The 25,990-nt window shown below is 41.3% G+C and overlaps 1 protein-coding gene across 4 annotated transcripts in view; it reads left to right on the forward strand.

The window, feature by feature from the left end:
• PAK1 (p21 (RAC1) activated kinase 1) overlaps positions 1-25,990 on the forward strand; it is a 123,130-nt gene that overhangs the window by 38,785 nt on the left and 58,355 nt on the right. Inside the window, exon 1 of one of the 4 annotated variants that reach the window (XM_036324887.1) lies at positions 11,972-12,167. The exons of 2 other annotated variants lie outside the window; for them this stretch is intronic. The gene's annotated coding sequence lies outside the window, so the exon portion shown is untranslated. Of the gene's footprint in view, positions 1-11,971; positions 12,168-25,990 lie in introns of those variants that run through there. One more of the 4 variants, XM_036324884.1, reaches the window with a different exon arrangement.

The raw sequence follows: 25,990 nt of genomic DNA on the forward strand, positions 1-25,990 counted from the left end.
GAGCTCTATCTGAGAAAATTATATATTTGCACTCCAATTATGTTATTAAATTTTTTTCTCTACAGCCCTGGCCAGTGTGGCTCGGTTGGTTGGCGCATCACCCATGCACCAAAAGTCAGATTCAATTCCCAGTCATCAGGGTGTGGGCAGGAGGCAACAGATTGATATCTCTCTCTCTGTCTCTCTCTCCCTTTCAATAAATAAATAAATAAATAAATAAATAAATAAATAAATAAATAAATAAATGTTTCCTTTACATTCTCATCCCAAATAAAATCATTCCTGGCTATAGATTATTGAGTATTTAAAGCTGGAAATAATAGCAGCCACATTCCTCTACCAAAACACTTGCCTCACACTGTGTGAAGGGCAGTGTAGTGACAACGAGACTTCGGACAGCCCGTCTGCCACTTAATCTGTCTCTGGAGAAGTATTTAGGCTGAAGTATCAGCAAAGGAGGGTCTTGGACTTTCTCACTAGCTTACTGATTTGTACTTTCAGGTGCTGTAGAGAGAAAAGCATGACAGGTTAGGTTCTTTGCAGGATATGGGGATGTCTGGGAAGGAAGAGGATAGAGGACCGTATTTTCTTAGGTCTCCTCTCACTACCAACATTGCTCCAGCCATAGTCACATCTCGATCCTCTCTTGTTCTGCTGATGCCCTCCTCTAGGGCTTTGTCCAGGTTTTTCTTTTCTGCCTAAGTTTGGGTTGTGTGATCTCAAAAGTGTAGGCTCTTTCCCATGCGTCATAATCATAGCATCGAATGGTGAAAAGTGGATTGTTCCCTTTTGCTTTTCCTGTCAGACTTTCAGTCTAGTTAAAATAATTTCAGAATTGAGGTCAGAACACTTTCTAATGCACACATTCAGATTTAGCTCATCCTACTGTGGCGAGGCGCTACAGGGATGCCAGTCAAGCTGTGCTTGTACAAGGCTAACTCTTGGTTTGATTTGGCCTGAGACACAATGGAATGTTCTCAAATCAAGACCAGCACTGTTCCATCTGCCTAGTGGTAATTGAAATTAATGAGGAATAACAGCTTTCCTTCTTCTTTTATGTTGGGGAAGCAGTATGGGAGGATCCTGAGGATGTAATGGATCTGGATTCTGCTCCCAGCTCTGATAGGTTTGCAGTGTTTGGAAAGTGTTAAGCTTTCTGGGCCTCATTTTTTCTCAGCTGTAAGATGAGGATAATAAAGCTGATTTTGCCTGACCGGCATGGCTTAGTGGTTGAGCATCTACCTATGACCCAGGAGATCAGGGTCGATTCCCAGTCAGGGCACATACCCAGGTTGCTGGCTCGATCCCCAGTAGGGGGTGAGCAGGAGGTGGCCAATCAGTGACTCTCTCTCATCATTCATGTTTCTCTCTCTCTCTCCTCCCTTCCTCTCTCTGGAATCAATAAAAATTGAAACATTAAAAAACTGATTTTTTAGAGTTGTTAGGTTAAATTTGATTCTCCAAGGGCAGGCTCTGAACACTTCATCAGCGACAGTGGAAGCCATCGACCTGAGCATTGTCTCTAGCTTAGTATACCATTTCACACTTCTCAGGCCGCTTTTTCTCACATAACCTTGTGTAATTCTCACAGTGTGTTCAGAGAGGGAAAGACTATGTGCTTATTCCCATTCGACAAAGGAGGAAACAGGCTTAGAGAAGTGAAGTCGCTTGTCTGAGGACCAGGGACTTCTGATTTCTAGTCTGGACTCCTTTGTGCACTGACCAGTCCTCGGAGAGGGGAGTGTGTAACAGTCTGTTCATGAAAGTCAAGAATACTCTGGGTATAGTCTTAGCTGGGACAATTTTGGAAAGACATCCTGGCTTCTTCTTTATTTTATTATTATTATTTTTTGAAGGTAAATTGTTTTTTTTTTTTACTCTTTACTTTTTTTTTGTTACAATATACAGACTAAATCTATTATCAGATTGTAGATACACAATAATTAGCCATTTATATGCAATAAACAATATTTCAAGGAAAACGATTTTAAATATAATATTACATGCAATAAACATTAATGTTTCAAAAAAAAGATTTAAAATATAATAATATTACCAACACTGTCCTAACATAGTATAATATCACAAAAGTTGTAGGAGATATTAAAAATCTGCAAATAACAGGATTACTTCTATTACATTCTAAAAATATTTTTTTTTCCTCTGGCTCTATTTTTGTTCATCAGTTTATGCTGTTTATTATATTCCACAAGTGAGTGAGATCATGTGATATTTATTTTTCTCTGACTGGCTTATTTCGCTTAGCATAATGCTTTCCAGTTCCATCCATGCTGTTGCAAATGGTAAGAGTTCCTTCTTTTTTACAGCAGCATAGTATTCCATTGTGTAGATGTACCACTGTTTCTTAATTCACTCATCTGCTGATGGGCACTTAGGCTGTTTCCAGATCTTAGCTATTGTAAATTGTGCTGCTATGAACATAGGGGTGCATATGTCCTTTCTGATTGGAGTTTCCAATTTCTTGGGATATATTCCTAGAAGTGGGATTACTAAGTCAAATGGGAGTTCCATTTTTAATTTTTTGAGGAAAATCCAGACTGTTTTCCACAGTGGCTGCACCAGTCTGCATTCCCACCAGCAGTGCACGAGGGTTCCTTTTTCTCCACATCCTCTCCAGCACTTGTTGTTTGTTGATTTGTTGATAATAGCCATTCTGACAGGTGTGAGATGGTACCTCATTGTCATTTTGATTTGCATCTCTGGGATGATTAGTGACTTTGAACATGTTTTCATATGTCCCTTGGCTTTCTGAATGTCCTCTTTTGAAAAGTGTCTATTTAGGTCCTTTGCCCATTTTTTGATTGGATTGTTTAACTTCCTTTTGTTAAGTTGTATGAGTTCCCTGTACATTTTGGAGATTAAACCCTTATCAGAGATAGCATTGACAAATATGTTTTCCCATGCAGTGGGCTTTCTTGTTGTTTTGTTAACGGTTTCTTTTGCTGTGCAAAAGCTTTTTATTGATGTAATCCCATTTGTTTATATTCTCCTTAGTTTCTATTATCCTAGGAGCTGTATCAGTAAAGATATTGCTACGACATATGTCTGATATTTTGCTGCCTGTGGATTCTTCTAAGATTTTTATGGTTTCCCATCTTATGTTCAATGCAGTCCCCATTAAGATACCAACGGAATATTTCACAGACCTAGAACAAATGCTCCAAAAATTCATATGGAATAAAAAAGACCCCGAATAGCCACAGCAATCCTGAGAAAGAAGAACAAAATTGGAGGGATCACAATATCAGATATCAAGCTATATCACACAGCCACTGTTCTCAGAACTGCCTGATACTGTCACAAGAACATATATATTGGCCAATGGAACCGAACAGAGAACCTAGAAATCAACCCAGGTCATTGTGCTCAATTAATATTCGACAAAGGCAAGAGCATACAGTGGAGTCAAGATAGTCTCTTTAATAAATGGTGTTGGGAAAATTGAACAGATACATGCAAAAAAAAAAAAAATGAAACTAGACTACCAACTTGTACCATACACAAAAATAAACTCAAAATGGATAAAGGACTTAAACGTAAGATGGGAAACTATTTTTTTATTATTATTTTTAAGTCCTCACCCAGGAATATTTTTCCATTGATTTTTAGAGTGAGGGCAAGACTGAGATAAATATTGATGTGAGAGAAACACATCAATTGGTTGCCTTCTGCATGCATCCCGACTAGGGCTCAGGCTGGGGAGGAGCCTGCAACTGAGGTACATGCCTTTGACCGGAATCGAACCCGGGACCCTTTCGTGTGCAGGCCAACCACTGAGCCAAACCAGCTAGGGCCGGTTTTTACTTCATTAAAACAAAAATTCTAGCTGTTCTATCTACCTCCCTTTGTTTATTCATAGACAGGGAGCATTTACTTTGCTCTACACCTGCTGGGCCTGGTTTTTAGTAGATAGTCTGTTAAGTGACAAGGACAATAGCAGTCGTGTGTGTGTGTGTGTGTGTGTGTGTGTGTGTGTGTGTGTGTGTTGAGGAAGAGGTGGCGCTGGTGGTGGTAGTGGTCCAGGAGAGGCGGCTTTGGGACGGAGCTTTGTTTGTGAGGAGAAGTCTCACAGGGTCGTCTATAAGCATTATATTGGATAATGTGTGTGACTGTGCTTTGTTAACTGTAAAGAGCTCCATAAATGTTAGGGATTGTCCTATCTTCTAGAAGGTACTCCTTTTCTAAAACCTTGCTGACCTCGGGAAGCACCATGGTTGGAGTCTAAGCTTAAAGTGAGAAGAAATATTTCAATGGCAAGAAAGATTGGAAGCTTATTAAGAAAATTCTGCGTCTAAAGTGTATTGTATCCAGGAGTCCTTAAAGGGGAATATGCTTATTAAAATGCTCTTCTGCTGCGATGATATAGTGGCCTTTCAAACTGCTTCTGGTTTTTTAGAGAACTTAGAATCAACTTCTTAATAAAGCCGCTTGTTCTGCTGCGGCATTTAAAATATTGAGGAGAGAGAGCTAAGGCAGCCTTGGGAACAAGCTTATATCCTGGGGTATAAAAGGATTCAGAGCAAGACAGAAAGATTGTGTGGGCGAATTAGATGCCAACACATATGTGGTGTTTTTATTTTTAGATTTGTCTGGATTCAGTAGATTTAATTGTTGGGAACCTTCTATGTCCTAGGCTTTGCTTAGGTATTGAGGGGACAGAAATGAATGCAACATTCCCTAACCAAAGGGACTTAGAGTCTGGCTGGAGATATGACACCTGTGGAAAATAAAGTGACGGGAGATTTCAGGAGGTGCTGTAAACGAGGAGGACCTACTCAGGCCTTTGGGCAGGACTGTATCAGAGATAGCAAGTTGAAGGAGATAACACTAGTGGCGATAAGGCTGTCCCTGCGCAGGGCAGTATCTGGGACTTAAAGCACTCAGCAGATAGGAGATAAATTCCTTCGAATTTAATGCTGGGATGTTGTAACTGATAAGACATAGGGTTGTTTTTAGGTAAAAGCATTTTTAATTTGTTAGGGTTAGTGATAATATGTTAGCATGGAATATTTTAAGAATCTGTGTTTTTAAAAATTGGTTTGAAAAAGAAAGAGAAAGGGGGGAGAGTGAGGGGGGGAAGAGAGAGAGAGAGAGAGAGAGAGAGAGAGAGAGAGAGAGAGAGAGAGAGAGATTTGTTGTTCCACTTATTTATGCATTCATTGGTTGCTTCTTATATGTGCCTTGGTATACTGACACTCTAACCAGCTGGCCAGGGCTGGAATATTTTTAAAAAACAATTTATATATGGGAATAAAAGCTATAAGTAAGAGATAAATGAATAGTTGTCATTGTTTTACAGCGCAGCATTTTGCGTGCCTCAACATTGAGGTTTTGGCAGGATTCAGTTTCTCATGAGAGCTGTAATAATAGTGACACTATTATTCCTGGCTTGAGAGATCGATTCTGGTGACTCTTCCTGTTTTATAACGACAGCACCTCCATTGGATCGGCGCTCCTCCCTTATGAGGTCATTTAACCTTAATCACGCCTTAAAAACCTTATTTTCAAAACAGTCACAAAGAAGGGCTAGGGCTTTAGCTTATGAATTTTTCTGGGGAGGGGCGCACAGCTCAGTACCTAACCATGTATTAACAAATACTTTTACCAAGTTGGAGTAAGTGTAGATAGAGTGCTCTGAGGGCCATAAGAAGGGGTGATTCTAGAAAGCCTTTGAAGAGGTTATAACATTTGAGCTGAGTCCAAAAGGACAAGCAGAGAAAGAAGAAAATTATGGGAGAGTAGTTTCTTATTGTATCCTTCCTGTAGAGAGGCTGGTTGGGGATATTAGTACCTTCAAGTTTGTCCATTTCATTATTAGACACCTCTGATTATTATAGTACTAGAGGTCCGATGCATGAAATTTGTGCACAGGTACGGTCCCTAGGCCTGGCCTGAGACCAGGGCCATCTTCCCTGGCTGCCGGCCCCGCCACCCACTGCCCCCATTCCCGGTTCCCCATTCGTCATCGGGCAATCAGAGCCTGCTGGCCGGGGTGGGGGATGGGGGAAGAGAAGGGACCAAGAGGTTGGTTGGCAGGCCCCAATCAGGTGAAAGGGGCCTGTGGGCTGGGAGCAGCTCCTGCATTAAGCGTTAGCCCCCTCGTGGTCAGTGTGTGTCATAGTGACCGGTCGTTCTGTCATTTGGTTCATTTGCATATTACCCTTTTATTATATAGGATTCTTGTATTGGTACAGTATAGAATTTCACATCCATTCATTTCTCACTCTCCCTTCCACTCTGCTCCTTTCCCCCTCTCTCTTGGAGGACACAAGGTGATTTGTATGAGCAGCTTCTTCATTAAGCGAATTCTAAGATTGCATCCACTGCATCCATATTTTTTTCTGGCCTCCAAGGTTCTCTGTAGTTGCTTCTGACTGGTGTTTCCGGCTCCATTAATTCATTCAGCCATTACTTAGCAGCCACATACTGTGTGCAAGGAGTGCGTTTTGAGGTCTGGAATAAAGACAAAGTCTTTGCCCTTGTGAAGTGTATGTTCTATTGGAAGGAGTTAACCAATAAGCAAATATGTCAATTGATGATAAGTGCTATGCATACAAATAGTCCTCGGAGACCAAAGTCCATTAAGTTTAGTGCCTATATTTTTTTCTATGTGTTTTATTGTTTCAGGTCTTATATTCAGGTCATTTTGAGTTAATTTTTGTGTATTGGGTCAGATAGCAGTCTAGTTTCATTCTTTTGCATATGGCTTTCCAGTTTTCCCAGCATCATTTATTGAAGAGGCTTTCCTTTTCCTATTCTATGTTTTTGGCTCCTTTGTCGAAAATTAGTTGCCCAAATATTTTTGGGTTTATTTATGGCCCATTGAGAGTCCTTAATAGGCAACTGGCCCTGCTATCTGGTTGCAAGAAAGAATGGTATATTAGATGACTATTTTATAATCAATATTATCATTATTGACTGACTTCTTTTACATTTAACTGGCGATAGCAGAAGATTATAATTCTCAATCTTTAAGTGTATTGTTCTTAAAATTACTTGTGGTTGCAAAAAAATTAACAGTTTTCAAATCTTATAGGCAGTATGATCATGGTAGTCATGAGTTAAATTTATCTAAACAAAATTTGCTCATTATTACTGATCATTAGCCTTTATATAGTGTTTCCAGGGGTTACAAATGCAAATACCTGCAGAATCCAGGTGAGTGACTTGAAAGGAACTGGTCAGGCCTAAGATGACCACACAGACAAAAACATTGCTGATCAAGGTTCATGGAAGATTAACTTGTAAATTATTTACTTTGTAAACCAAAGGACTACATCAGCGCAAGGAGTTATTGCACTTAAAACAAGTTAACTGCTAACTTGTGTAAACTTGGGCAAGTCATTTGGTATTTCTAGGATTTAATTTCTTTCTTTGAAAATACAGTTTTATCGATCAAGTCCCTTCTACCTCACTTGATTCTGCTTTTTCATTTCTTTAGCTAATACTTTCTCCCTTGTAAGAAGGTCATCTTAATCACTATAATCTTTCTTCTTGATTATCTGGGACCAAGAAATCTCCCGTAGGGTACCAGGCAGTAAGAAGCACAGTGAGTATCATGTCCCCCCTTTGGTACCTGGCAGTAAGAGGGTCATAGGACTATGTTCAGTGGGAGGTGTCCTAGAGCCCCATACTCAAAGTAGAGTCTGAACTGTTCCAGTCTGCCATGAGGGAAGCAAGAAATTTAGAGTGTTTAGAAAATTTTACAGCAGTTTGACAAAGAGTATTGTTTTTGATGAATCTAATAAAAAAGAAAATGAGGTTTATTTTGTATATCTGTTTTTGCTTGATACTTAACATGTTTATTTTAATAGACTTTATTTTTATAGCAGGTTCAGGCTTACAGAACTATTGACCTGAAAGGACAAAGAGCTGCTGTATACTCCCTCTCCTCTCGATCAGCACTCCTCTATTAGCAACTTCCTGCATTTGTGTGGTACAATTGATGAACCGATATTGATACATTATTATTAACTAAAGTCCACAGTTTATATTCGGGTTCACTCTTTGTGTTTTACAGTTCTATGGCTCTTGACAAGTGCATATCATATATTCATCATTATAGTATCATACAGAATAGTTTCATTGCCTTAAAAATGCCCCGTGTTCTATCTCTTCATCCCTATCCTCAATTCCCTTTTGAGCCCCTGGCAGCCACTGATCTTTTTGCACTTTCTATAATTTTGCTTTCCCAGAATATCGTATAGTTGGAATCAGCCTTTTCAGACTAGCTTTTTTAACTTAGCAGTATATATTTAGGGTTTTCTCATGGCTTGATAATTCATTTTTTTTATTGTTGTTATGCCATTGTATGTTTGTTATCCATTCATCTGTTGGAGGATATATTGGTTGCTTCTGAATTTTGGCTGTTGTAAATAAGGTTATTTCTGAATTTTGGCTATTGTGAATAAGGATGCAATACATATTTGTGAACATATTTTGTGTGGACATAAATTTTCAACTCATTTGGGTAAGTTACCTAGGAATGCAATTGCTGAATTGTATGGTAAGCCTACATTTAACTTTGTAAGAAACTACCAAGCTGTCTCCCAAAATGGCTATAAGATTTTGCATTCTCATCAGCAGTGAATGAGAATTGTAGTTGCTTCACATCCTCAGCTGAATTTGATGTTTTCATTGTTTAGGATTTTAGCCATTCTAATAGGTATTTAGTGGTACCTCATTGTTGTTCTAATTTGCATGTCCCTAGTGACATATGATGTTTATTATCTTTCCATATGCTTAATCTCTATATCTCTTCCATATGCTTCCCATCTCTATATCTTCTTTGGGGAAGTGTCCATTCAGATCTTTTGTCCATTTTTTTGATCGAGTTGTTTGGTTTCTTCTTGTTGAGTTTTAAGAGTTCTTTGTGTATTTTGAATACAAGTTTTTCATCAGGTATATACTTTGCCAATATTTTCTCAAGTCTGTGACTTGTATTTCTCTTAATAGTGTCTTTGCAGAACAGAACTTTTACATTTTAATTAATTGAAACTTATCAACATTTTCTTTTATGGATCGTGATTTTGGTGTTGTACCTAAAAAGTCATCACCAAACCCAAGGTCATCTGATTTTCTCCTATTTATCTTCTAGAGTCTAGACATTTTATAGTTTTGCATTTAACATTTAGATCTATGATACATTTTGAGTTATTTTTTTGTGAGAAATGTAAAGTTTGTGTCTAGATTAATTATTTTTGCGTGTGGAGATATATTCTTGCACCATTTATTGAAAAGACTATTCTTTCTCCATTGAATTTCCTTCGTCAAAGATCAGTTGACAATATTTGTGTAGGTCTGTTTCAGGCTCTCTCTTCTGTTCCGCTGATCTATTTATCTATTCTTTCACTTATACCACACTGTCTTGATCACTGTAGCTTTATAGTAAGTCTTTAAGTTGAGTAGTATTAGTCCTCTGATATATATCTATGTATCTATAGTTTTCTCTATAAAGACATATTGCCTAGGCCACACCCCAGACCAGTTGAGTCAAAATCTCTGATAGGACTTCAGTACAAATTTTTAAACCTTCCCAGGTAATTTTGATTACCAGGGAGAGCTGAAAACCACTATAACAAGACCATAAACTCTGAAGGAGTGGCTTGTATGAGATGCTCAGTTGTTGAATAAACAAGTGATGAAAAGAACTCAGGGTATTTTTCCTGGAGAAGAGAACAAGTATAGGGGCTTGATAGCTCACCATACACACCTACCTGAAAGCCTTTCATGTGCCATTTCCTGAAGGATGCTTTCCGAGTCCTCCCTCCCGGAGGCAGCATTGGAAGTTTACAGAGGCACCTGGCTGCATATGAGGAAGCACTGCCTTACAGTGCAACTTGCAAGTGAGCTCTTTTTTCCTGCACATGTTCCAGCAGGGCCTAGAAAACCCTCTGTCGGAGGATGCTTGCTGCATGTGGTGGGCAATTGGGTAAGATCAGGTGCTATGATTATGGATCACTATGTCCAAGGCAGAGCACTGTTTCTGGGACTTCCGGTAGTTGGAATGGCAAAGTACTCGGCCTGGGAAAGGTGAAAGATATTTAACAGAAGAGCTCTTTCTGTCCTCATGGAGTTCTTCCTCTGTTCCCTTCTGCAATTAGATTAATTTGGGCACATTGAATGGAGGGGAGGTGTAGGTATCTGTCAGGAGAAATGGATAAATACCATAAAATTCTCTCTACTGCACTTAAATAATTGATCAGGCATAATGTTGGTTACCTGCTGTTTGCCAGGCAGTAGGAAGAGGGATAAGCAATTGATATAAAATTGACTACGATGGCAGAGAGAAAATAAAGCATAGGTGTAGGAGTCAGACTAGAGTTGGGGCACTTTGGCCATTTACCAGCTGGGTAGTCTTGGGGAAGTCACTGCCCTCTCTCACTCGTCATATTCTGTTATTCAGCAAGTTCTGCTGCTTCAAAGCTGTGTCCTTAGAATTGACTTGTTTCTTCTTATCTTCCAGTGTATTAGTCTAAGTCAGTGGTCAGCAAACTCATTAGTCAACAGAGCCAAATATCAACAGTATAACGACTGAAATTTCTTTTGAGAGCCAAATTTTTTAAACTTAAACTATATAGGTAGGTACATTGTTATTAACTTAATTAGGGTACTCCTAAGGCTTAGGAAGAGCCACATTCAAGGGGCCAAAGAGCCGCATGTGGCTCGAGAGCCGCAGTTTGCCGACCAAAGGTCTAAGTCATTACCATCTTCTCTCACCTGGAGTCCTGAATCTAATAACTAGATTCTATCACTCTCTCCTCTATTTTTCTTTTTTAAATACATTTTATTGATTTGTTTTTGTTGTTGTTGTTTTTTTTTTTTTACAGAGAGGAAGGGAGAGGGATAGAGAGTCAGAAACATCGATGAGAGAGAAACATAGATTAGCTGCCTCCTGCACACCTCCTACTGGGGATGTGCGGGCAACCAAGGTACATGCCCTTGACTGGAATCGAACCCGGGACCCTTCAGTCCCCAGGCCGATGCTCTATTCACTGAGCCAAACCGATCAGGGCTCTCCTCTATTTTTCATCATTTAGTGATCTTGTAAAAATGTAAATTAGACCTTGTCCTTCTGCTTAAAACCTTCCAGAGCCTTCCCATTGCTAAAATTTAGGACAACATCCGAACTCCTAGTTATGACCTGGAACCTCCCTACATGATCTGACTCCCGCCATCTCTCTAAAGAGCAAGATGTAGAAGGGGAGTTGGTGAGGTAATGTTACCTCCGAGGGGGTATTTGGAAATGTGTGGGATTTTTTTTTTACAGTTTCAATGATACTTACTGGCATTTAGGGGGTGCTGGGCCAGGGTTGGTTGGCACTTGTCCTGTTATGTGTTGTTTAGCTCAGGGCCCATTCCAATGCCTGATTTATGATAGGTGTTTAAGAACACTTGAATGAAACCACATTCTTCTGGACCTCAGTATTCCCCCGTTGTAGATTGGTAGAGTGCCTACTTCCTAAGACTGTAGTGAGACAGACGTAACCTTTTATAAAGCGCCTGGTACACAGTAACACTTAATCCAGGGTGATTGCTGCAGAGCTTTCTTTGCTGTGACTGGGTATAAGCGCCGCCCATCCTTTTCCCCAGGGCATTAGAATTAGACCCTGTCACCTTTGTGGGGGTGGGGGGTGGGAAGGTGGGTGCACCTCTTTTCCTGAAGCCTAATCTGATGGAGCCGAGGTTTGACTCCAGTTGTCCTGGAGTCCAGGCCCGGCTGCCGAAACGAAGGCACAGAGGTTCTCTTCCTGGACCCGTAACTGGCCCGTGGGAAGCCTAGTCTAAGAGAAAAAATAACCTCCTGCTGGAGACTCAGCTGAGAGGGAGGGAAGGTAGTAGTCTCCCCTCCCGCCCTCAGTGCTTCTCAGAAAGGAGAAGCGCGGCTTCCTCCCGCCTCCTGGCCTCCCTTCTTCCCCCGCCCCTTCTGCTTCGCCAGCCCCAAAGCAGCGCCTTCACTGCGCGCTGCGAGGGCGGGAGCGTGCTGCGCCCGGGAGCTGGGGCGCCGAGCTGCAGGGAGCCCCGCTCCCGCCGACCAGAGGCCCGGGTGGAGCTCGGGCTTGGCGTGGCCAGGCCCGGCGGGAGAGAGGTGCGGCTCTGCGACAAAAACAGTGGCCAGAGATGCCGGGGCCAGCTCTCCCCACCAGGTATTGCCGGCCCAGCAGGGCGATGCTGGGGAGGGGTTAGTCTCTGCAGGCTTCGGAGCAGTGGTGATGCAAGGTTTGGTAGATTTAGGGTCGCTTCCCTTAAGAGATCCCAAATGAGAGAAGGGCTGAAGGTGGAACCCTCCGAGGAGCCGATGCTGGGCTAGGCCAGCACTGGGATCAGAGCTCTGGCAGGGAAGGGCGTGAAGGGGAAGCTGGGTTTTGGGGAACTGCTCTGCCTCAGGAACCTCGCTCCTTGGGTGCTTGGTGGCTAGGGCGATACTTTTTCTCTGCCTTGGCTTAGCTACCTGCCAGCTGGGATGGTGGGTTTTTTTTCCCTCTTGGGTGCTGGGGAGGGGCATTATATTATAAGTGACCTGTTAAGAGGTCCAGTAAACTGGGAGATAGGAAACTTGGGGGGCTGGCCCTGTGCCAGTAGCCACTGTGGGCCTCAGTTTCCTTATCTCTTCAGCGAAGGGCTTGACATTCTGTTTGCAACTCTGGCTTTTCCGGGCTGTCAGATTGCCTTCTGGAAAAGTGAGCTGGTATGAAGTCCTTCCCGTGGGCGGCAGAAAAGCCCCCTTCACCCTGGAGGAGACAGGTGAACTCTGGCAGCAGACCTGTGTCCTGTCTTCTAGCCAGCTTGTGGATAGCATCTTGCTGGTCTGCTCAGGACCCAGTGGCTTTCTGGGCAAGGCAGAGGTTGAGAATGCCGACTGTTTTGGTGTTGCGTGTGGGTGTGTTGTGTGCAGGGAGGTGGGATTAGGAAGAAGAGGGGCCAAGGTATGTTAATGGTTTTTCTCAAAACTGACCAGTTTTTTGATACTTAGGTATAAAGCTGTTTTAAACTAGGCTGTCTTCTCTGGAACCCCCTTGTTATTCTGCCAAATTAATGACAGACTTGGGGTCTGGGTAATGTCTTAATCACTATACTCTTTCCTTCTTGATTATCTGGGACCAAGAAATACATGTCAGGCCTGGTATTAACCTACTTGATTATTTAGGCCCTCCTTCTCTCTTCAGTTTTTTTTTATGACTCTGCTTCCTTGTGTTCCTCTTTCTACTTTTTCTTTCCTGCTCCTGGTGATTTTTCTATCCTGCCCCTGACCCACCTTTTCTCCCAGCCTCAGTTTCGCTCTTCTTCCTGCTCCCTCATGCTTCCCCTTTCTTGTCCCTTCCCTTTTTCCTTCCCTCTCTTGGGTCCTTCTCCTGCTTGGTTAGGCGTTCTTCTCTTCCTTTTAGAAGTATTGATAAACTTTCTCATTATTATTGGGTTATTGGTTGTAGGGACCTTTGCTCTGGTGTTTGTGTGGTCCGAACACTCTCTAACTCCCACCTACCTCCCTGGCTTTTGGCTTTCACTTACAAATCCTTTCTTCCCCAAGCGTCAGCCTCTCTCCTTACTGCCTCAGTGCCTTGTGTTGGGCCTACCAATAGGCAGTCTTTCTTCCTGGATTTGTTCCCACCTCCTTCCTGGAGGGGACTGGGCAGCAGCAGGCAGTAGGGAGAACGTAAGTTGGGAGGTGGGAGGTTGAACGCTAGCCTGGGAGGAGAGCAAGAGGGTCCGGTAGGACTGGGCAGAAGCTCACATTCTGATGAAGTTGACTGGGAGAGGAACAAGACTCTTTGGCATCTCTGAGGTGTTACTGACCTGGAGGAAAAGAGGTTAACTTTTGTGAGCCCAGGGAAGATGAGGGGGTACAGGGGTGAGGTGGAGGCAGAGAAGCAGGAGTTCTGGGGGAGAACAGTGGTCTTTTGAAGAAGAGGGTGGCCTGGACAAGATGGGGGTTATTTGTGGATAGTGGTGTGAAAGAGGAACATACAGGTTAATCCTCTTTCCCTCTGAAGGCTGGCTTTTCGAACTGGGTTGTTTCTACTCAGCAAACTCTTCTTGGGCAGTGTTCTCACAGTAAGAGAGTGAGAGGGGAAGCGGAGATAAGGCAGGATTGCAGCTTTCCTGGCACTTACTGTCTAGACTAGAATGTGGAATGTGTATACATACAAAAAGCTTTGAATATGGCATCCATCCATCATGAGACATTCTCTGAACCATCTATTCTGGGTTAGTTATGGTGTCAGGTGCTGGGGATACACAAATGGAAACTGGACTCAGTTGCTGCCTCCCAGTACAGGTGAAGGAGTACGGATATCTGTAACCTCATGCCATAAATGTATGCGGTATAAGAGAAGTACAAATGGCCGTGATAACACAGGGGTTATCATCAAGTCAGCGACAGAGCTGGGTCCTAAACTCAAGTCTTCTTTAAAGGTGACCCCTAGTCTCTTACACCATGTGATCTTCTGGCCCTGTGCGTACATATAGTGTACATAGAGTTTCCTTATATTCTCATTTCTGCCTACCTGTGGGGTTAGACTCTAGGTTCTGCTGAGAAGGAAAAAGAACAGTTCTATATGGTAGGTCACTGTGCCATGGCCAAACAAACACTCATTACCTTGGAAGGGAAAGAGACTTGGTCCCTGTTCACTTCTCCTGGCTCTAGGCCATTGGGTGACTTGGTGCTGAGTTCCCTCTATGAGTCACTGGCTCTCTTCCTCTCCTTCCAGGCAGGCCCCACCTCCCTCCCCAGTTTTCTTCAGTTCAACTTCTGGCGGGCAGTACAGTTCAGAGACCAGATGAAGCTAGGCGAGGCATTTTACTTCCATTGGCATCTGTAATATAGGGATTTAGCAGCTCATAGGACTGGTGAAGATCAAGTGAAATAATGCATATGTGAAACTGCCCTGGAACTTGTAAAGCACTCTGTACAAATGTTACTGTAGTTGTTCCCGAATGCATGTTCAGCCATGAAAAATGCTCAGGTGCTGCAGCCTGAAAGAAGTGCTCAGGGTTGCTCGCTGACTACAGCTGAACCCCAACCCTTGATCATAAAGGAAAAGGAGGGGGCTAGAGAGTGATTTGGAGACTGGTAATTGAGCCCCATGCTGAAAGAGGTATAGTGATTTGTTTAAGGTCAAGCAAATAGTAGGTGGCAAGTATAAAAATATATTGTTTTAAGTGATGCCTTGTGATATAGGAAAAAAAAGAAAGAAAGAAAGAAAGAAAGAAAGAAAGAAAGAAAGAAAGAAAGGAGGAGGAATTTAAAAGCAGACTGACCTCAATTCAAATTCTGGTTCTACCACTTACTAGCTATCTGGTTTTTAATCTTTCTGAGCTTCATATGTAAAATAGAAGATATTTATACTTACCTTGAGGAGCTATAATAACATTTCAAAATAATTCTGTAAAAAAGAAAAATACATACAGTAGGGACTTGATAGCTATACTTATTCTTATCTTGCAAAAATAAACTCTGAAGTCACCTTCTTAAGAAAGTCTCCCCTCGCTGTGGGCTACTAAGGGCCCCTCTTTTGGATTCATGCAGCACTCATGTGCTTCCTCTCATCACGCAGACTGGCCCTTACCATGCTGTCCTATCATTGTGGCTTATGCATCGGCTTCTCCCATTAGTATGTGAATATTTTGAGAGCAGCCACAGTGTCTAGTAAATCTTGGTGTCTACTTGGTGTGTACTCTTGCTAAGCCCTATTTAGTTGCTAGGAGTACATTGGTAAACACAGCAGACTTAGTTGCTCCTTTGGGAAGCTTACTGTTTATTGAGGAAGATGTATAGTAAGTAAGCAAATAGAATTAAAATTCATGATAGATGCTGTGAAAAGCAAGCGTTCCATTTGGTTTCTATCTCTCTCTCCCTCTCCCTTCCTCTCTGAGGTCAATAAAAATATGTTTAAAAAAAGAGTTCCATTTATTCATGTCATGTTTAAGATACTTATGAGAAGTACAGGTGGGGTTGTCTAACAGATTGTATTTAGTCTGAAAGACAGATTTTGGGCTATAGACAGACACTTGGCTAGAGATATCAACGTATAGATGATATGTAAAGCCATGAGAATGGATGAGATCATTTGTTGGAGAGTGTAGTGTATGAAGAATGGAGGTTCCTAGTCTTGGACATATGGAGGATAGCTAGTGAAGGAAGATAGGAGTAGACAGAAAGATAGAAGGAAAGACAGGTGAATGTGCATTCCCAGAAGCCAAGAAATAGAGCATTTGAAAGAGAAGGGAGATCAGTTATGTTGAATGTTGCTGAGAAATTCAATAAGGTGAGAATAGAATAGTTGATTTGGTTTTTTATTTATTTTTTAAAATATATTTTTATTGATTTTTTTTAGAGTGAGAGGAAGGGAGAGAGAGAGAGAAACATCCATGTGAAAGAAAAACATCGATTGGCTGCCTCCTGCACACCCACACTGGGCATTCGAAACATGGGCATTCAATTCCCTGACTGGGAATTGAACTGGCGTGACCTTTTGGTGCATGGGAGGACGCTCAACCAACTGAGCCACACTGGCCAGTTGATTTGGCAACATGGATATAATTGGTAATCTTGACAAGACTACTTTTGGTGAAATAATAGGATGTTAGTTGGCAAACAGAAGGGGAGGGAGTTGGGTAGTGTACTAGTAAGTAGACACTTCTTTTGAGAAGTTTTGCTATAAATGGGGACAAAAAACTAAATGGTATTTGGAGGAGGATGTTGGTGTTAAGGGAAAGGAGTGTGTGTGTGTGTCTGAATAGGAGACACATAGGATGTTTACCCAGTGTTCTTATATCAGACCAAAAATTTGGAGATAAAGCTTGATTTTTTTCTTTTTCTTTTTTTCTCACACTGTACATTCACTCTCGAAATAAATAATTTGGCTCTACCTTCAAAATATATCAACCTTGGCAATACTTCTTTCTACTTACTACCATTCATTCAAGCCACCATTAGTTCTCACTTGGATTATTGTAATTACTTCTTAATGACCTCACTACTTTTCCTCCCCTGAGATCACTGCTCAAAACTCTTCACTGTTTTCTCACACTTGCTGCAAAATCCAAACTTACTGTGTTCTGTAAGGTCCTGCATAATCTAACCTCTGGCTGTCATCTCCAATCTCACTTCCCTTCCACATTCTCCTTGTTCACTCAACTCTTGTCTTGTTGGCCTTTTTGCCATTCTCCACGCCCAAATATTCTTTTCTAGGACAATTGTACTTACTGTTCCCTCAGCTTAAAATGCATCCAGGTATGATTACTATGATTTGCTGTCTTATTTCATTCAGATCTTAAGTGTGTCTTCCTTAGAGAAGCCTGTTCTGATCACCTTTTTTTATGTACCACCTCCATCCCTGTCTCCCCTCTCTCCTTTCACATATACTACTCATCAGTTTTCATTATGGACTTGAAATGTATATTTATTTGCTTATTTCTTTGTTTACCTCTCCTAACTAGTTCATACACTCCATGAACACAGGAACTTTGTCTTATTCACCTAGATTAGTACTGGTACATTGTAGATGCTCAATAAATATATGTTGAATGGCTGAATATATCTAAGAGAGATATATTCAGTCTTTGTCAATCACCATTATATTTTGTCTCTCTGATTTTGACCACTCTTAAGTACCTCATGTAAGTAGAATGAGAGAGAGAGAGAGAGAGAGAGAGAGAAAGAGAGAGAGAGAAAATATTAATGGAGCTGAAAGAGAATATCATTCCAGGTGAGAGAGAGAGAGAGTACAAGTAAAGAGTACAAATATATATATTTGATTTTAGAGAGAAAGGGAGATGTAAAGAGAGATAGAAGCATCAATGATGAGAGAGAATCATTGATCAGCTGCCTCTTGCATGCCCCATACTGGGGATTGAGCCTGCAACCCGGGCATATGCCTGACCGGGAACCTGGTTTTCATAGATTGATGCTCAACCACTGAGCAACACTGGCTGGGTGAGAGAATGGCTTTTGATGGGACACCTTCTTTACTGTAACTGGATGGTGCAGGTTCAGGGAGGCATGTAATTTGGGGGTGGGAAGATGGAATTCTCTTGCAAAGATTTCTGTTTTCTCATGGAAGATAATCTTATCAACTAAAGGTGAGTAGAGAATCCAGTTGAATGCCCATTTGAGGTAAGATAATCACAGCTAGGGAGGTACCATAATTTTCAAGTGAAACCAGGTATGTTCTCAAGGGCATTCAACTGCTCCAGTATAGAGACAGTTGGGAGATAGAGTAGTTCAGTTTCCAATTGAAGTTGGAAACAGAAAAGGCAAGGGGGTGATTTAAATAAAAAATCAGAGTTATTTAGATGGATTGATCAGATTTGTTTAAAGTATCTGACAGATTTTACTTAGATTCAGTTATGCATTGCCCATAGTTAACATTTAAGTTTTAGTTCACTGGTCCCTACCTCATGAACAGGCTCCTACTGTAATATGACGGTCTATACCATTGTGAACTTTTGGCACATTGTAGTGTATTTATTATATAGTAATTTCTACTTGCCCTTACTTTTTTCCTTTTCTTATTGTGGTAAAATATGTATAACATAAAATTTATCATCTTACGTATTTTTAAGTATACAGTACAGTGCTATTAAATACATTTATATTATTGTGCAACTATTATCACCATCTATTCCCATTAGTCTTCATCTTGTAAAACTGGAACTCTATACCTATTAAACCCATTCACCCCTCCTCCAGCCCCTCTCACCCACCATCATATTTTCTGTCTCCATGATTTTGACTACTCCAGGTGCTTCATATAAGTGGAATCATACAGTATTTGTCTATTTGTGATGGGCTTATTTCACTTGCATAATGTCTTCAAAGTTTATTCATGTCATTGCATATTGCAGAATTTCCTTTCTTTTCTGAATAATATTGCATTGTATGTATATACCACACTTTGCTTATTCATTCATCTGTCAATGTATTGCATCAACACTTTAGCTATTGTGAATAATGGTGCTATGAATATGGGTATACAAACATATTTTTGAAACCCTGCTTTCAATTCTTTTGGGTATATACTTAGAAGTGGAATTGCTGGATCATACAGTCATTATATTTTTATTTTTAAACTTGAGGACTGGTGCATGAAATTCGTGCATGGGTAAGGTCCCTAGGCCTGGCTGGTGATCAGGGCCAATCAAGGCCTTCCGGCTGCCAGCTGGGACCTTCCTTCATTCTGTGCCGCCCCCTGGTGGTCAGCGCATGTCATAGCAAGCGATCAAACTCCCCGTCTCCCGGTTGAACTCCCGAGGGGGACACTTTATATATTACCCTTTTATATATAGATTATTATTATTTTTTAAATCCTCACCTGAGGATATTTTTCCACTGATTTTTAGAGAGAGTGGAAGAGAGAGAGAAAGACAGAGAAATATCTATGTGAGAGAAGCACATCGATTGGTTGCCTCCTGCATGAGCACTGACCAGGACCCAAGCTGGGGAGGAGCCTGCAACCGAGATACATGCTGACTGGATTTGAACCCAGGACCCTTTGGTCTGCAGGCCGACGCTCTATCCACTGAGCCAAACCAGCTAGGGCCTGTAATTCTATTTTTAATTTGTTAAGGAAGTGCTATTTCTGTTTTCCACAGTTGCTTTATCATCTTACATTCCTACCAACAGTGCACAAGGGTCCCATTTTCTCCACATCCTCACCAACACTTGTGTTTTTTTAATAGTAGCCATCCTAATGGTGGCGAGGTGGTATCTCATTGTAGTTTTGACTTGCATTTTTCTAATGATTAGTCATGTTAAACATCTTTTTATTTGCTTATTGGCCATTTGTATATCTTCTTTGGAAAAATGTCTGTTCAAACCCATTGCCCATTTTTTTCTTTTCATTTTTAAATATATTTTTTATTGTTGATAGTATTACAGATATCTCCCATTTTCCCCCTCTCCCCCCTCCTCCCAGCCCCTATCCACCACCCCAGGTTTTCACTACCCTATTGCCTGTGTCCATCCATTGCCCATTTTTGAATCAGGCTCTTTTGTTTTTTGTTGTTGTTGCTGTTGAGTTTTAGAAGATTAATGTTGTGGCTTTTAAAAAATAATTATTTATTGATTGGAGAGAGAGAGAGAACATTGATTTGTTGTTTCACTTAGTTATGCATTCATTGATTGATTCTTGTATGTGCCCTGTCTGGGGATTGAACCCAGAAGCTTGGTGTATTGGAACCATGGTCTAACCAACTGATCTACCAGGGTTGAGGATCGATGGTTTTTGATTTTTGAGTGATTTTGACAGACTATGATTAGGGAAAAAGAGAAGCAAAGGCAGGGGGGACTAATGGGTAGTGCATTGGAGCTTAAAATGAAGTCTAGGAATTGTGGTGGAAGTTCTTGAGTAAGTGAGCTGTATGAATAAGAGGTTGTGTTTGGAGTAGATATGACTCATTCCAAATATTGGAGTAGATGCACATTTTGGTGATAAGGTTCAGGATGTGATCATGGTAGTACCGGCTAACCTGGACTGGAGGTCAGCAACTTGGCCAGAGTGTTGGAAGATCATTAATGTTGCTGTCAAAGTCACCTAGAATGGTAACTGCTGTGGTGCAGAGGAAGGCTGATCTAGGAACTAAAGCCTTTGAGTGGGGTGGCCAGGAAGTGAGTGTGAGGCAGCAAGTAAGTGTGATAGCAGCCAGTGGAGGCTACTAAAACGAACAGAGGTTTCTACAAGAGGAAGAGAAAGAAATAGTTTTATGAAATAGCACTGAAAATTAAGGACAACATTGATTGGTTGGGTATGAGAGAGAACACAGCTTCCAGTAGAGAGGGCTGCTAGAGGGGATTCTTCTTCAGATGATAGCCAGGTTTCCTTTAAGGCAAGGAGGCAAGGAGTCGGAAAGGGGTGAGGAATTTGGTCAGACAAGAGGGCAGAAAAGGTTGGGAATGAGAGTTTGGGTGATTGAGAGTGACTGAAGTCAATGGGCACTGGAAGCTTGATTGGCTTAGTCTGGATATCTTTTAGAGGCCAAGAGGGCAGTCCATTTTCATGCTGTGGTTCTTAATACTTCCAAGAGAAAATGTTCCTTTGAGGCAGCATGTGGCATTGTGGGAAACCACAGGATATGTTCAGGCAGCGATTACCTGGAAGATCACCTATTTAGGAGACAGCAGAATAGATTCCAGTGTTTCTTGGAAGGTTGAACCAGATTGCCTATTGATTCCTTCTCAGATCGTATGGGCTGTTTTAGTGATGATTTTCTCAGTTCAGGCCATTCGTTAAGAGGTCTAGAGGTTTGAAGCTTACTCTTGGGAGTAGCTCAACTGATGCTGCAGGTCAGGAAGGTAGGGAGAGGATTATAAGACCGTTGGTACTGCTTTCTGGAAGTAACTCTAGGGACTATTTTTCAGGGGTGGTAGGAATGAGGAAGATGTGCAGGTGTGATTGGTTGGGGGAGGAGAGGATGAAGGTACCAGGCCAACCTTAGTGACCTTAATTAAGTCTGACACCAAATCTCTCTGCCTTTTCCATTTCACTTTGCTTGCCTCTCAGACCTCACCAATTGCAAGAAGCCTCCCAGGTACAGTTCTTTGTTCATTCTGTCTCAAATAATAATCAGTGTAGAAAATACTTGTAAGGGAATCAGAGTTATCGGAGGCGAGTCATGGCTTTCTCCCTATTTCATTGAGTGATCTTAGATAAATTGCATACCCCTTTGGTTTCAGGTTCCTAACTATAACATAAATATTTGGAACTGACTGATTTTTCAAGATTCTTCCAGTTCCTCGTGTTTCCTTTTCTCTTCCCACTAAAACAGGTTGCTTTTTAGTGAACCTGTACTATTACCAGGTCTGTGCTGGGCCTGACTCTGGAATACAGAGGTTAATTAGATTCAGTTTTATCCCTTGATTTGTTCATAGTCTGGTGAAGGTAATGTGATGAAATATGGAAACTGCTGCTTAGAAGTAAGTATAAAATGCTATTAAATTGGGGGAAGGAAGATGTAGAGGGGGTGTTCTGTGAAGGTTTTTCATAGAGGAAGTGAGTCAAACTGGGTCTTGAAGATTGAGTCGGACTTTGTTTGGCAGACGAGTTGGGACATTTTCAGCAGGGAGAGCAGTGTGGGCAAAGGCAGGGGCGTGAATGCATATTGAGCTGGGACAATTCGTTTAGGAAATAGCGGAGAAAAACTGGAGAGATGAGTGGGGGATGTGAACACATATTTATTGGATATTTATTTTGTGCCAGGTAGCATGCTAGACGCTTTTATGTATGCTTTTTAATTCTCATAACTGTATAAGTAGGTAGCCTTATTTGAATTTTGCTAAGAGGAAACTGAGGGTTAGAAATTAAAGTAGCTTTCCTTACCGTCCAGAAGCAGCCTCCAGCTTTCCTCCCTGCTACCTCAGCAGTTGTTTTCTTCTTGCTAAAGTGGCTGGAGGCTGCATAGCGGGAGTGTCTTTGACATGTCAGAAGGACATCCCTCAGCAAATTCAAGACTGCAGCATTCTAGGCCTCTGCCAAAGAAAACCTCCTGGCACAATTTAATTAAAGATCAGATTCTCATAACTAGGTGTCAAGGGCATGCAGTACTCCCCCAGTCTTGTGGGGAGTATAGGTCATGCCAGTTTCAGCTGCTCTGAGTTGTTGGAACTGAGAAATGTGATTAATATATATTTGGAATAGATTTTATTTCTTCTTCCTTTCTCTCCTTCATTTAAAATAACGGTCTGAGGGGTTATTAGGGGTTATCTAGTCCGTCCCTTTGCCTCTAGCGTGAACAGTAAGGTGTGATGATGTGGTGGAAGAAAAGGAAGTCTTGGTTATAGTCTTCATTTCAGGTTCCTGCCTCTGCTGCCCGCTAGCTATGTGACCCTGGGTGACCGGGAACATCTCTGAGATTTTGTTTCTTCTGATTTGCTCACTATTTTATCTCCAGCACCTAGCACAGCCTGGCAAACAGTAGGTAATACATAAATATTTGCATGAACGACTGAGAAAATCGATACCAATTGAATAGATTTCCAAGTTTTCTGTAAATTCCCACATGTGATCTAATGTTAATGGTTATGCAAATATCAGCCCCAAATGATGGCAGAAATCCTATTTGTGAAGATAGTTTGCCCAGAAGGTTCTCTGGGGAAACTGTTTTAGAATTTTAGGCAAGTTTCTTGGGCAGTGTAAAGAGTCTCCCAGACTTCCCAAGTCTCATTATGTGAGCTTTCGGCATCACAGAGAATTCACTGAGAATTCACTGCAGACGGGTAGCAGCTGGTCCCTCCTTCAGGCAACACCTCTTTTTTCATTGTCATCTCTTTACAGCCTTTAAAAAAGTGAACAGTGTCATCTTTTATTTTTAACATGAGACATTCATTGCACAGATCTAGATTTGCTAAGAAGGGACCATTTTGTGACTAAAAAATGCTGTAAAAGACCCTCTGTGATTCCTGCACCCTACTTTTTCACCTTCACATTGCATTCTTCCACACTGTACTCTCACACTTATATTATTCCCGTGGTCTAGGATGCATTTGCCTTCATTGCTCTCCATCAAAATAATTTATTTATTGTCTGTTTTCTTTGGTTCAGGTACTAGACCAGTGCTGTTCCAGACCAATTGCATCAGAGCTTAAGCCACAACTTCTTAATAGGAAAATTTTCAAACATACAGCAAAGTTCAAAGGATTTTATAGTGAATAGCTGTAAAACCACCATCTAGATTCTTCTGCCATAAACATTTTCATATACTTGTTTTATCACATCCATTATATATTAATATTGACATGTATAGTATATCACATCGGTATGTTCATCCATTAATCAATTTTATTTTTAAAAATGCATTTCAAAGTAAATTGCAGATATTAGTATACTTCCCCTTAAGTATTTCTGCTGGTGCTTTAAGAAGCTCATAGGGATTCTAATAGTCGAGAGTCAAAGACCACTAGTCTGACCTATTTATTACCCTACTCTTAATACCATCTCTTCTTATGAAGCCTCATTGATTACCTTAGTTCAATATAGGTATTCCTTTCTGTGTCTTCTGACATTTTATCGCTTGTACTGTTCTATGGCACTCTTTTAAATGGCCTGGCATTGTGGTTTTCTAGGTCCTGTCTATCCTGCTTTCTAGACTGTGAGAACCTCTATAGTTGGGATCATATCTTTTTCATTTATTTGTCTCCAAATCTCTGGTTTCTGGCATAGCACCTTACATGTAAGTACTTAGTAAAAAGTTATTGATTTGAATTGTACTTGAATGAGGAACCTGCAACTACAGCAAAAGGTGTATATAACTTTCATGTGGCTGATTTGAGGGCCAGGGATTTGTATATCTTCTCTGGTGCTTATTAGCTCCTGGAAGAAATTTGGGAAATATCAATCAAGTCCAGCCCAAACATGTTTATATATTTCTATATTTGCTATTGGCTAGATGTGACCAACCTAAACATAAATCAGAAGTAGAATTCAGGTCAGAAAAGGGACAAAGAGGCTAGAATTACCTCAAATATAGTTGGAAAATCCTTTGGCAGAGAGTCTGAAGACATGGATTCTAATCCCCACCTTTATTTATTTATTTTAAAAAATATTTTTATTGATTTCAGAGAGGAAGGGAGAGGGAGAGAGAGATAGAAACATCAATGACGAAAGAAAAATCGTTGATCGGCTGCCTCCTGCATGCCTTCACAGTAGGGACTGAACCCACAACCTGGGCATGTGCCCTGACCGGGAATTGAACCGTGACCTCATGGCTCATAGGTTGACGCTCAACCACAGAGCCATGCCAGCTGGGTGGAAGATGACTTCAGGTATCTAAAGTTCTGTCTGGGGAAGAGGCAATAATCTTTTCTGAAGAGCCCTAAGAGATGGGATTTAGGACTAACAGATGGAAGTAGTTTTTGTTTGTTTATTTACTTGTTTATTTGTTCACTTCTTCTTTTATTTGTTCATTTGTTCAACAAGTCTTTATTGATTACCTATTCTTTGCCAGGCCTGGGGTTGGGGATTGAGAAGTAAACAAGACTGGATTTTGTTTTGGGGGTGTTCATAGTCTGGCAGGGGAGAGGAATGAAAGGGGAGGCAAATGTGTAAACAAGCAATTGCCATGCAGTGTGAGGTAGACAGAACTTAATATAAGTGAGAATTCTCTAAGTGAGGTGACCAAAGATAGAATAGGCTGACTTTTGAGACTGTAGATTTTTTTTATCACTGGAGGTTTTCAACCATAGGCAGGAGACCTAGGCTGGAATATGGTGCAGTGAATTCAAACATTGTATTTCAAAAGCAGATTTTATGTTTTAAGTAACTTGGGCTCTTTTACCACCAAGAATTCCCCAGGCACAGGAAAGAACTGAGAAATGAAGAAAAGCTGTATGTATCAGAAAGGCTGATGAAGCCTTTTTTGGCACAGTCCTGGGCTGTGGTCATAAAAGGGAGTTACAGTCAATGAAGTTGTTGGCTGAAGAGGCAAGGAAGGGCCTGCTTAGAGTATCAGGTGGCCGCAGGGAGTATAATTTTGGAACTGGCAGTTCGCAGCGGGAAAGTATCCTTGAGGACTGAGCCGGCAGAAGCTCTCTGTGGCGGAGCTGAGGGACCTGAGTTGGGGCTGGTGGGGAAAAGCAAGAGCAGAGCTGCAAAGTGCACCTGGAAGAAATGGGTAAAAAGCACGGCACCCAGAGAGTTACTCAGACCAGACTGTCTTCGCTTACTTGGTTTATTGTGTTCAGAAAAAGAAGTAAGGAGCAGTTGGTGTGCCAGAGGAAGGTCAGGATGAATTATACAAAAAGATGAAGTTCGAATTTGACCTGGAAAGATGAGTAGGAGACATCATTGACCAGAAGCATTGGGGAGTCAGGAGGGGGTAAGAGTCTATTTGGCAAATTCAGGAGAACAGAGATTTATTTCTGAGGTATAGTTTGAATGTAAGTTGGGTCCAGATGTGGTGGCTTAGTGTATAAGGTAGGTCGATGTCAGATTGGGAAGAACCTTAAAACTTCATCTGTATTAAGTTCCTTAATGGC

This window comes from Myotis myotis, unplaced genomic scaffold (genome assembly GCF_014108235.1).
Source record: "Myotis myotis isolate mMyoMyo1 unplaced genomic scaffold, mMyoMyo1.p scaffold_m19_p_10, whole genome shotgun sequence".
In the NCBI taxonomy this organism is placed as follows: Eukaryota; Metazoa; Chordata; class Mammalia; order Chiroptera; family Vespertilionidae; genus Myotis; species Myotis myotis.